The sequence below is a fragment of the Physeter macrocephalus genome, chromosome 13, assembly GCF_002837175.3.
Source record: "Physeter macrocephalus isolate SW-GA chromosome 13, ASM283717v5, whole genome shotgun sequence".
NCBI lineage: Eukaryota > Metazoa > Chordata > Mammalia > Artiodactyla > Physeteridae > Physeter > Physeter macrocephalus.
Window position 1 is genome coordinate 49065638 of NC_041226.1, and position 11333 is coordinate 49076970.

The following is an 11333-nucleotide window of genomic DNA, read 5'->3' on the forward strand; positions in this document are numbered from 1 at the left end:
TCCCGGACCGGGGCACGAACCCGCGTCCCCTGCATCGGCAGGCGGACTCTCAACCGCTGCGCCACCAGGGAAGCCCTGGATCCCCATTTTTAGCATTCGATTTATGTTTTGCAACCTCACGCATTTTCTGGATCATGAATATACCCATGCGGTCTCTAAATTCCAACAAATGCGAGTAGACTCCCATGAGGATAATGCTGAGGATTCCTAACTTCGGGGAAGCCAACTTTAAGGTAATCTCTCTTTAAAATAGGAAAGATGTAAACTGTTCGTGGGTGAGAGATGACCTACAGACTGCGGAACAATCACGAAATGCTATCACTGCTGCTCCCTTTTCTTGAACAGAAACGTAATTCTTTCACGTGCCAGAGTTAATGCATAAGTGAACGCAAAGCAGAGTCAGCACTATTAAAAACCTGTTGCACGGGGGTGGGGAGGTGAACAATAAAAGGATAGCACCAGGAAGCCTTCAGCCTGTGACAGCAGTTAAATAAATCTACCCGTGACAAAACTGCACAGAACTGTACACCCAAGCACACACAAATGACTGCATGTAAAACGAGTGAAATCTGAACAAGCTTTGCAGATTGGACCGATGTCTTGCTTTTGATTTTGCACTACAGTCAGGCAAAACGTTACCACCGAGGGAAACTGGGTAAAGGGATACAAGATCTGCTTTGTACGAGACCCGGGAGAACGCCTATGAACCTAAAATTATTTAAAAATAAATTTTTCAGAAAGAAAACCTGTCAGTAGCAAACACTGCTTGCTATACATACAGACATACATTTTAGTCATGTTCATTCAATCCACATTTATTTAAGCACATACTATTGCCTGGCACAGTTGCACATGCTGGGGCTATAGACACAGAAATGATATCACCTTTGATCTTGAGAAACTCACAGCCTGGTCATCCACCAGGAAAGCAAGGTATGGAAGGAAGAGAAGGTACAACTGTACTCTACGCGCAGAGGTCATGTAAGGGTCTGCAGTTGGCACATGTCACAGTCAAGCTTTACATGAAAGCAAATGTATTTGCCAATCACCACTCCATTCACAAAATAAAGGACTATGTACGACCAGAATAAAATGGTCATACTAACGTCAGGTTCACATCATTAAAAAATCTCAACCCTGGAGAAAAGTTTCTGCTGAAGGTATTTCTATCTTAAGAGCAAATAAATGTTCAGGTAAAATAAGCTGACTGCTTCCATAAGAAAGGGGGCTGTGTTTGACTTCAAGATGTCAATGTTTCCTTTAAATTGCTTTTTGAGATATGTCTTCGGAAATGTTAAAATTATTCAAGTTAAATTTACAGCTTAGTTTAAAACATGTAAAACTGAGGGGTGATAAAGAAAGACTATTAACTTGGAATAGAAGTTGCCATTCTTTAAAACACAGCTATGGATTCACTTTGCGTGTTATGTGCTTTCCTGGAAAAGTTTTGTAAAAGCAAACAATTTCACTTTAAATCAATATGATCTTTTATTTAAGAGGTACTGCCTCCCTGATTCTGCTCTTCCATTAACAATATGTCAGTATCTTAACTTCAATTTATCAGTCCCTCTCACAAGTTGGCCTAATCAAATCCTTGGGTTCCCTCATACTTCTAATATTATATCTGGAAACTGCTACACAAGAAAACATAATTCTGTAAAAAATTTTTAAATAAAGAAATAATGCCATTATTGTGCTCTGGCCTTATTAAAGATTTACTACAAAAAATCTTACTTTTGGAAATAGGAGAAAATAATAAAGGACCAATATTAGCTTTCAAAAACACAATTAAGATGGAAATTCTACCGATCTCTCCAGCCTCAGCTTGGATGATCACTGGACTCAAGACAGCAGAAGCAAAGATGGCAATGCTGACTACACAAAACTCCTGACTTACACACAGTACCACCTGCATTGCCCCGAAACTTTCACACATGACCTATCGTCCAAAAAATCAATATGAAACAGTATCTTACAGTCACTGTATAAAGTACGCGGTACGGCTTGTTCAAAAACCAAACTCAGGGGGCTTCCCTGGTGGCGCAGTTGTTAAGATTCCGCCTGCCAACGCAGGGGACACGGGTTCAAGCCCTGGTCCGGGAAGATCCCACATGCCGCGGAGCAGCTAAGCCCGTGCGCCACAACTACTGAGCCTGAGCTCTAGAGCCTGCGAGCCACAACAACTGAACCCACGTGCCTAGAGCCCGTGCTCCACAACAAGAGAAGCCACTGCAATAGAAGCCCACACACTGCAACGAAGAGTAGCCCCCGCTCACCGCAACTAGGGAAAGCCCACGCACAGCAACGAAGACCCAACGCAAAAATAAAAAATAAATAAATTTATTTAAAAAAAAAAAAAAAAAACCAAGAAACAAACTCAGGAGACCAAACCCTAAGAGTTCTCATCACAAGGAAAAAAACTTTCTTCTCTCTCTCTCTTGTTTTTTTTTTTTTTTGCTATTTCTTTCTATTGTATCTATGAGTTGATGGATGCTAACTAAACTTACAACAATAATCATTTCACAATGTATGTAAAGTCAAACCATTATGCTGTACGCAAACTTACACAGTGATGTATGTCAATTATACCTCAATAAAGCTAGAAAAAATGATATGCAGGCAAAATTAATAAGACTTACTATGTTACAGAATTTTTACTGTTTCCATTAAATAAAATACTTCTTATCTAAAAAAAATTATCACAAGACATTAAATAGACCTAAATAAATGATTAAAGATACCAAGTTATGAGACTGAAAATATTTTTTTATTTTGAAGATGTCATTTCTCTCCAAAAACATGTCATATCAATTCAGTGCAACCCCAATAATAATCCAGAAAGGGTTATTTATCTTTGTTTTGTGGACCCTTATAAGCTGATCAAAAATATATTCCTAAGTATAGTGGGCCAATAAAAACCAAGACACTCTTGCAGGCGGGAAAAAAACTCACGAATGCCAAAAATTGAGTATAGTGTTAAACAGATACTCCGGTTGAAATAATTCAACTACAGGTATCACATACTGAAATACATAAATGGTAAACAGACGTACAGGCTCCTTAGTTCACACTTTCCCTAATCAAGAGCCATCAGAACACCACGTTTGAAAACTTAATCTGCCACAGACTATGGGAACAACTCATCATCTATCTCTTCACTTGTATTTTTCTGATTCTATCATGTATCCGGCATGGAGCCAAGTGCCAAAATGCAACAGCCATCCAAAGCAGACAGGATTCGTGCCTTCATGGAGAGCAACTATGAGGAAGAGAGAAAGGCATGCTCTCCGCAGCCTGTGCATGAGACACAGGGCTGTGCGTGCAGACCGCCCACCACTCCTGGAAAAAAAACTGATGAACATCCACAGTGCTAGACTGGGACACAGGATTCCACAGACCTCTAGACCTCTGCAGCCTCCATCAAGCCAAGAACCGTCTCAGGAATGAAGTGGACTCCAGTACTATAAATTCAGTGCCAACGTCAGTACGCCTACCGCTTCTCTCCCTTATTTGCAAGCCACCGAAGACTGAACAAGAGACTCTTAGAATACCTCATTCAGAAACAGTGAATGTGCTACACAACAAAGCTGTTGTTATTAAGAGGTATTTTCTCCACAACGCCTTTAGGGACCTGTCCCCCTCTCCCTTTAAACAATATCAGGTCGTACGACCCAGGATTTCAACAGCTGAGGTGGTCCAAAAATGTTTATACCGAATATCGAAATAATCCTTGCCTCAGCAAGCAGGCTAAAAGGAAAACCAGCTCTTCTGCTCTCCATCCACCCTCTCAAGTCTGCTTGACTTAAAAGCTTGACACCATCCTGAACCCCCCTTCCTCCTCCCAGATCTTTTCCATGCTATTAGTTGTCAAGTCCTATGGGTCCTGAGAATGACTCTCAAAATTGATCCCTTCTCTTCCGTTCTCACTGCCACAACAATCACCGAGAGTGCCGTTAAATGAAGTTCACATTACGACCCCAAACCACAGAATTATTCCCCACCTCGTACGCACGTGACCCAACAACCACACGCGACTACTCGTGCACACCCTTCCTCCTGAGCACCACTGATCACCTGGTTCCCTCCACCTCAAATATCTGACAAAAATCCCATCTCACAACTTAGCTCGAAAGCCACTTCCTCAAAGAAAGGATGTCCTAATTCTTTACCATCTCTGAACCCCCAGAATACCTTGTACCATGCATATGCCTTGCAATGCAGTTACTCACCTGAGTATTTATTGTGGATGTATTTTATGTAAGGGTAAGGCTTGCCTTGTCCCACCCAGTGCAAGGACGTAGCCTGTGAACACAGTGCACAGGAGATGACTGATAAATATTTATGAAAGGGAACTGACCTTGACCATTCATGTTAAAATGCTGGCTTCTTCTCAAATGCAAGCATTGTGTAAATGGGGCTAAAATGTTGATGAGTGGGGAGGCAGGAACTCCAGCAGTTCCAGTGATCTCAGGAACTGTGATTTCCTAAAACTCATTATCAAAATCACCAACACCCACGGCTCAATTTCATGAAAAAGGTATCCAACATCAAAGATATGGCAATAAAATTTCCCCAGACCTCTGAATTACACACACACACACACACACACACACACACACTCTCCCTCTCTCTCTCTCTCCCCCTCCTTCTCTCTCTCCCCACCTGCCCCCCCTCCCCAAGGAAGGGGTAGACCTCAGGGCAGGACAGTCAAGCTTTTATAGCAGTCTCTGGAGTCAGAATGCCTTGGTCCAATCTTGCCTTGTTACTGTGTGAATGCATTCAAAGTACATAAATTACCTGCGCCATAATTTCATCATCTGCAAAATAAAGATTACGACACAGTACCTCCTTCATATAAAACATGTATATGCTAAATAAGTGCTACAGTATATAAGTGTTTGCTACTACTATTTTCCGGAATGTATATGATTCATTAATAATTTACTTAAATATTTAGAATGAGATTATCTACTGGCTGATTCTTAATAGATAAGATCTCCTGTGCAATTAACAGTATAAGGACCCAATCCTGAAAATGGATCTGACCTGGTAGCATCTCCCCGGGCCAGGCAATATCCCATGCTTTTTACTGTAACAATGAAATCAAAAGGTCAAAGGGTCCTAAAGACTGCTAAAAAAGAAGCAAACCCACAACAGGATCTCTGTTTTCATTCAGCTATGCTGAACACTGCAGGAGTTAGGGCTACAGGAATCCTAGTTACAGCCTGAGTTTGAATTGACTGAAGAAGCCTTAATGGATTGTCAAGTCTTAACATCAATTAAGTAAGACCTGATAAGTATGTCCAAAAGGGTAATAAAATAATTCAGAAGGACCTCATAAATATGAAACATTAAATATTTGCAACACGTCATTCAATCAGTTAAGATCTATGCTTCAGAGAACAGAAACTCATAAGGCACTTAAATGAACATGAGAAAAGCATTAACTGAGGCACAAATGAAAACCGAGACAGCACAATGCTCTCTATGGGCAGGGACTTTCTAGTACCCAGATATCCCAGGAGACACAACAAAGTAGGGAGAAACTGAGTAAAATAGGAATCAGAGTGACAAGAAAGCAGCAGAGACTCATCAGGATCTTTCTCAAGATCATCCAAATACAAAAAAAAAAAAAAGAAGACAGGTATAAATAAGATTCCATGCATGATAAGCAATGTCCGACTAATTGACTGAAGGGCCTCTCCACAAGGTTAAACTGAGATTCCCTTCGTGAAATATTATTTTTTCATTAACGCTGTAAACGTGAAAGATTGCATGAAATGGGGGTCTAGCACTGCTCAAGCTTTTCTAATTAGTCCCCTAATGGCCAGAAGGAAAATAAAATTAAGAACCTCATCCTTTGACAAATTAAACCGTTTCAAACATCAAAAATTAATGCATTCACATGCTTCAAAAGAACAGAATGAATAGAATATGTTTAGTGATGACTAAATATGGGTATGTGGAAGGAGGACAAGGACAAGATAATTCACTGTGGCCTGATGGAGGGCCATTCTGTCCGGGCTAACACAGCAGTAAGGAAACTGAGACAAAAGAACTCACTCCAACTTCCTAACAGACACACAGAAGGCCTCCTGGAAAAATGGAAATTAACCTCTGCGTGTGCATGACTGTGTGTACACTCTCTACTTTCATAGTGGCTTCAGTGTTTCTTGACATTTTACTAAAATATAGTAAATCCAGATTACAGAAGCATCTTGGTCCTTGGCCAGGACAACCAGTTAAAGCTACCACTCTCCGGGCTTCCCTGGTGGCGCAGTGGTTGCGCGTCCGCCTGCCGATGCAGGGGACGCGGGCTCGCGCCCCGGTCCGGGAAGATCCCACGTGCCGCGGAGCGGCTGGGCCCGTGGGCCATGGCCGCTGAAGCCTGCGCGTCCGGAGCCTGTGCTCCGCAACGGGAGAGGCCACAGCAGTGAGAGGCCCCGGTACCGCAAAAAAAAAAAAAAAAAAAAAAAAAAAAAAAAAAAAAAGCTAGCACTCTCCCGTTTCTAAAGAGCACTGATTAATTAATTAACGAAAAGGGACAAAAGTAGTATGTGCTGTACAAAGACAGACTAAGTGGGCTTCAATTTTTCTCTAAGTAACAGTTCCGTGAGGAAGGTTTGCATTTCTCTACTCCAGATAATATTTATGTTTTCAATAAAGACTGAAATGTAAAAATTGGGCTATGGATCTAGTTATAATACATTAGGCAAGTCCTCAGAGCAACTGCTGTTTAGGTTGAAAGAAGAGAGTGAGAGAGCATTATATCCATTAAACACTCCTAAAGGGTTCCATGTTTCCCAATGATCCTGTAAGGATTCTAGTCTTATTGTCAGAAACAATAAACAATACTCTTGAGCAGATCATATTTCATTTTATGCCTTTTTGGCAAACTGCAAAAAAAACAACAAAAAAATTATGTGGTCAATAAATGAATAACTCCTCCAGTCAGAACATTAATAAAAACCCTCTTACACTCTGCGCTTAGATAAATGACTCACGAGAGGGCCCAGGAAAATAAACCACCTCACAAAAACATCAGTGAGAGAGAAAAACCTGTTAGTTCCCAACTGCAGAGGAATGGAAGAAAAACTATCCAGAAACAAGGCCTCTTCTTCCACAATGGGATCACAACTACTTCTACCCTCTTCCACTGCCACCATTTTTATTTGGGATCTCCAACTCTACATCTGTAAAATGGGATAATAAAAACGCCCCGGCAGCAACAAGCACACCGTGTACCCAGATCTTGGTTTCTAGTATCATTCTCTAAATAACAGGAACCAGGTCTCCTTGGAGAAATGGCTGATTCTAGGACTGAGGCAGGAGATATATAAAATGACTATGTAGCATCCGTAGTGACAGAAAGTAAGGAAGAAGAGGAGGGAGAGGGAAAGGCAAGGCTAAAGGGAAGAAAAGACAAGAGAAAAAAAAAAAAAAAGAACAGGGAATTCCCTGGCCGTCCAGTGGTTAGGACTCCACGTTTTCACTGCAGAGGGCCCGGGTTCAATCCCCGGTAAGGGAACTTAAGGTCCCACAAGCTGTGCGGCACGGCTAAAACAAACAAACAAAACAAACACAACACAATAAGGGGGGTTTGTCAAAGGGATACAAGGACCAACTAAAAGAGTCCCCAATGCCAACGCTAGAACAATTTGAGTGACAAAATTAAGTAGTATTAGATTATAACCCAAAAGTATAAAATAACCACGAGTCTATATTAATATGTGTTTAGATAGATAGATAAAATAGACAGATAGATAGACAGATAAATAAGGGACAACAGACAAATCTCACGAGGTGAAGTAGTGCAAATAATCTTTGCGTACATTTCACCCTCAAGAAGGAAGTGCACAACTCCTCACTCTTCAAGTGTAGGGAACACAGGGCGACTTCCTTCCAAGAAGTAACGGTCAGGAAAGAAAGAAAGAGGATAACTTTGCAGTGGAGAAACCCGACCAACCCTACCTCAGCCAGGTAAGCAAGGTCAGCATCAACAGTGATCAATCATTCTGACAGCATATACTGTTGATCTGATGTCATGACAATGGCACTTTAGCTCTGTGATCCTCCTCTTAAAGAGGTATCAGCCCAGACTAACCATGAGAAGGACAGCAGACAAATACCAATTGAGACTCACTCTACAAAATATTTGACCAGTACTCCACAAACTGTCAAAGTCATCAAATATAAGGAACGTCTGACAAACTGCCACAGCCGCGAGAGGCCAAAGAGGCATGACCCCAAAATGTAGTGTGGGGTGCTGGATGGGATCCTCGAACAGGAAAAGGACAGTGGATAAAAACTGAAAAGATGGGAATCAGGTATGAACTTACAATAATGTATCCATATTGATCCACTAATTGTAATGAACATACCACAGAAATGTAAAGTGTTTGTAACAGGGGAAACTGGGCGGGGGTATATGAGAACTCTCTGTACCATCATCACATTTTTTTTCTGTGAATCTAAAGTTTTTCAAAAGTAAAGTTTATTTTGAAAAATGCCTGACTAAGCTTCTAGGCAAGGCTAAGTTGTTTTCAAGTTTATGGAAGGGGAGTTATTGTTCAATGGATAGAAAGTGACAGTAATACAAGATGAGCTAGTTCTAGAGATCTCATGGGCAACATAGTACCTCTAGTTAACAACATCGTGCTGTGCACTTAAAAATATGTTAAGTGACTTCCCTGGTGGCGCAGTGGTTAAAAATCCACCTGCCAGTGCAGGGGACCCAGGTTCAGTCCCTGGTCCGGGAAGATCCCACATGCCACGGAGCAACTAAGCCCGTGCGCCACAGCTACTGAGCCTGAGAGCCACAACTACTGAGCCCACATGCCACAACTACTGAGCACGTGCGCCTGGAGCCTGTGCTCCACAACAAGAGAAGCCACCGCAATGAGAAGGCCGCACACCGCAACAAAGAGTAGCCCCTGCTTGCCCCAGCTAGAGAAAGCCCGCGCACGGCAACGAAGACCCAACGCAGCCAAAAAGAAAAAGAAAAAAAAAAAAAAATGTTAAGAGGGTACATCTCATTTTAAGTGTTCTTAACCATTAAAAAAAAAAAGCAAAGAGACACAAACTCTCGGGAGGTGATGGATATGTTTACTACCTTGATTATGGTGACAGTAATATGAGTGTACACAGATGTTCAAACTCATCAAATTATATACATTAAATACATGCAGTTTTTTTGTGTGTATCATACCTCAATAAAGCCATAAAAAAAGTTTATAGAAGTATTTCGTTTGTTCACAGCTACAGCACCTGTAGCCTTAAAACATGTTTTAAAAATTATACTTTTCCATTTGTTTTCCAAAAGAAACAACATATTCGGTTTCATTTTGAGGGGCTCTTAGAGATTTGTTTTTCCACCCGATAAAAAGAAACTGGGGTCAGCTGTGACACTGCATGGAGCTTTTCGAGAGGCTCACAGGAGAAAAAGAAGAGTTACTTGCAAAGACTACAAATTGGAATTGAATCATATAAGGTTGTTTCTTGACTACAGTTGAGGCAGTCTGCTCAGATATACTGTAACCACTCTAATAAGGAATGCTTAATTATCACTAATAGAAATGACCTCTATTTAGAAAACATTATTATGATTTTTTTTTTTACCACAGATATTTTCATCTGATCATCTTACTACTGTATTCTATATAGGCAAAGAATATTTTGTATTTCCTTACTACATCATTCATTTCATTTTTTATTTCTTTACTGTCATCGATCTGCCTAATGAACAAAATCATTCATTTCAACATTCATTGCATTGTTTGAAAAAGGACTACTGAAAAACAGAAAAAGCAAGAAATTAACATACGTATTTTTTTAAATCACGGCAATATGAAGCTTAATTATACATAACGCAACTAGACATATATAATATTTATCTTCCCAGCATCTTCTCGGAACCAGCCCTGCTTCATCCTAGAGAAATTCTGCTTAGTCTGTGTGTTTGGGTACGGATGTCCCTCCGCCTGGAGCCCAGGAATGGTCATGTGACCCTGGCCTAACTGATCTGAGCGTTCTCCCCCTGGTCACCTCTGATCGGTTTAGAGAACAGGGACAACTGTTAAGTTATCAGAAGAAGTGCTTGCTCTTTCTCTGAGAATATAAATGTCTTTATGATAGAGGCAACCAGCAGCCGTGCAGTCACCACAGTTGAACCGTCTGAGAATAAAGCAAGCAGAAGCCGCAAACCTGAAACGTGAATAGAGAAAGCGAGTACTAATGACATAATTTAAACTGCTGCAATGGGGCAGGAGTTAAAAACAGCTCCACCTCTTGGATGGACCCATTCCATAAGCCAATAAACCATAAACCTGTTTTTGATTAAGCAAGCTTGAGGTGGTGTATCAGTTAAGACTGGGTTTAGCTGCAAGTGTCAGCAAACTTAAAAGGACAGTGGCTTAAGACACGACTGCAGCTTCTATCTCTAGCATTCAGAATGCAGAGTCAAGGGCTGGTATGGAACCAGGCACATTCTAGCTCACGGCACCACCATTCCTAGAGTCAGACCCCCTATCATGAGTTTAATCCAACAGCTAGACCTCCTGCCATTGCGTCACATGTCACACACAGAAAGGAAGAAGGGAGGAAGATGTGAGGTAAAGGGAATGCACTAGGTGACTTTACAGGTGGGTTCGTAGCAGCCACTTAACAGTAAGTTCTTACTGGCTGGAACTTACTCAGCCACATTTAGAGGCTAGGAAAATGTCAGTCATCTTTCTTCCGGGCAGCCTTGCACACAACTAAAAATTCTGTTGTCACAGAAGAAGGAAAGAACAGAGATTTGGGGACAATCAGCCCCTGCCAATCTGGGTGTCTACAATTTCCAACCAAGGCAACTTATACAAATCATATACTACGTAATAGGTGTTCTTTCAATGACTGTAATTTAAAAGCAAGAAACTTTAAGGCATTAAATCACTGCAGTACTTACATTTTGGGAATCCCACACAACAATGACACACACTTAGAATCCAGCAATATGAACATCTAATTTCACATTTTAGAAAAACAAAATTTTGAGAGTAGAGCTTTATCACGTGACCCAAGTTGTTAACATAAGGATACAAATTCAATAAGGAATTAAAACTACAATATATAAAGAAATTCTACAAAGAAGAAGATAAGAAACTCAACTGAAAAGTCTGCTAAAGCATATGGATACATGACTGACAGAAAGGGAAACAAAAATGGCCAACAAGAATATGACTTTTGGGGGCTTCCCTGGTGGCGCAGTGGCTGAGAGTCCGCCTGCCGATGCAGGGGATACGGGTTCGCGCCCCGGTCCGGGAGGATCCCACGTGCCGCGGAGCGGCTGGGCC

The 11333-nt window shown here is 41.2% G+C and overlaps 1 protein-coding gene across 25 annotated transcripts in view; it reads right to left on the minus strand.

Moving 5' to 3' along the window:
• Positions 1–11333, minus strand: part of KLF12 (KLF transcription factor 12) — a 589904-nt gene that overhangs the window by 360087 nt on the left and 218484 nt on the right. The window lies entirely within an intron of this gene.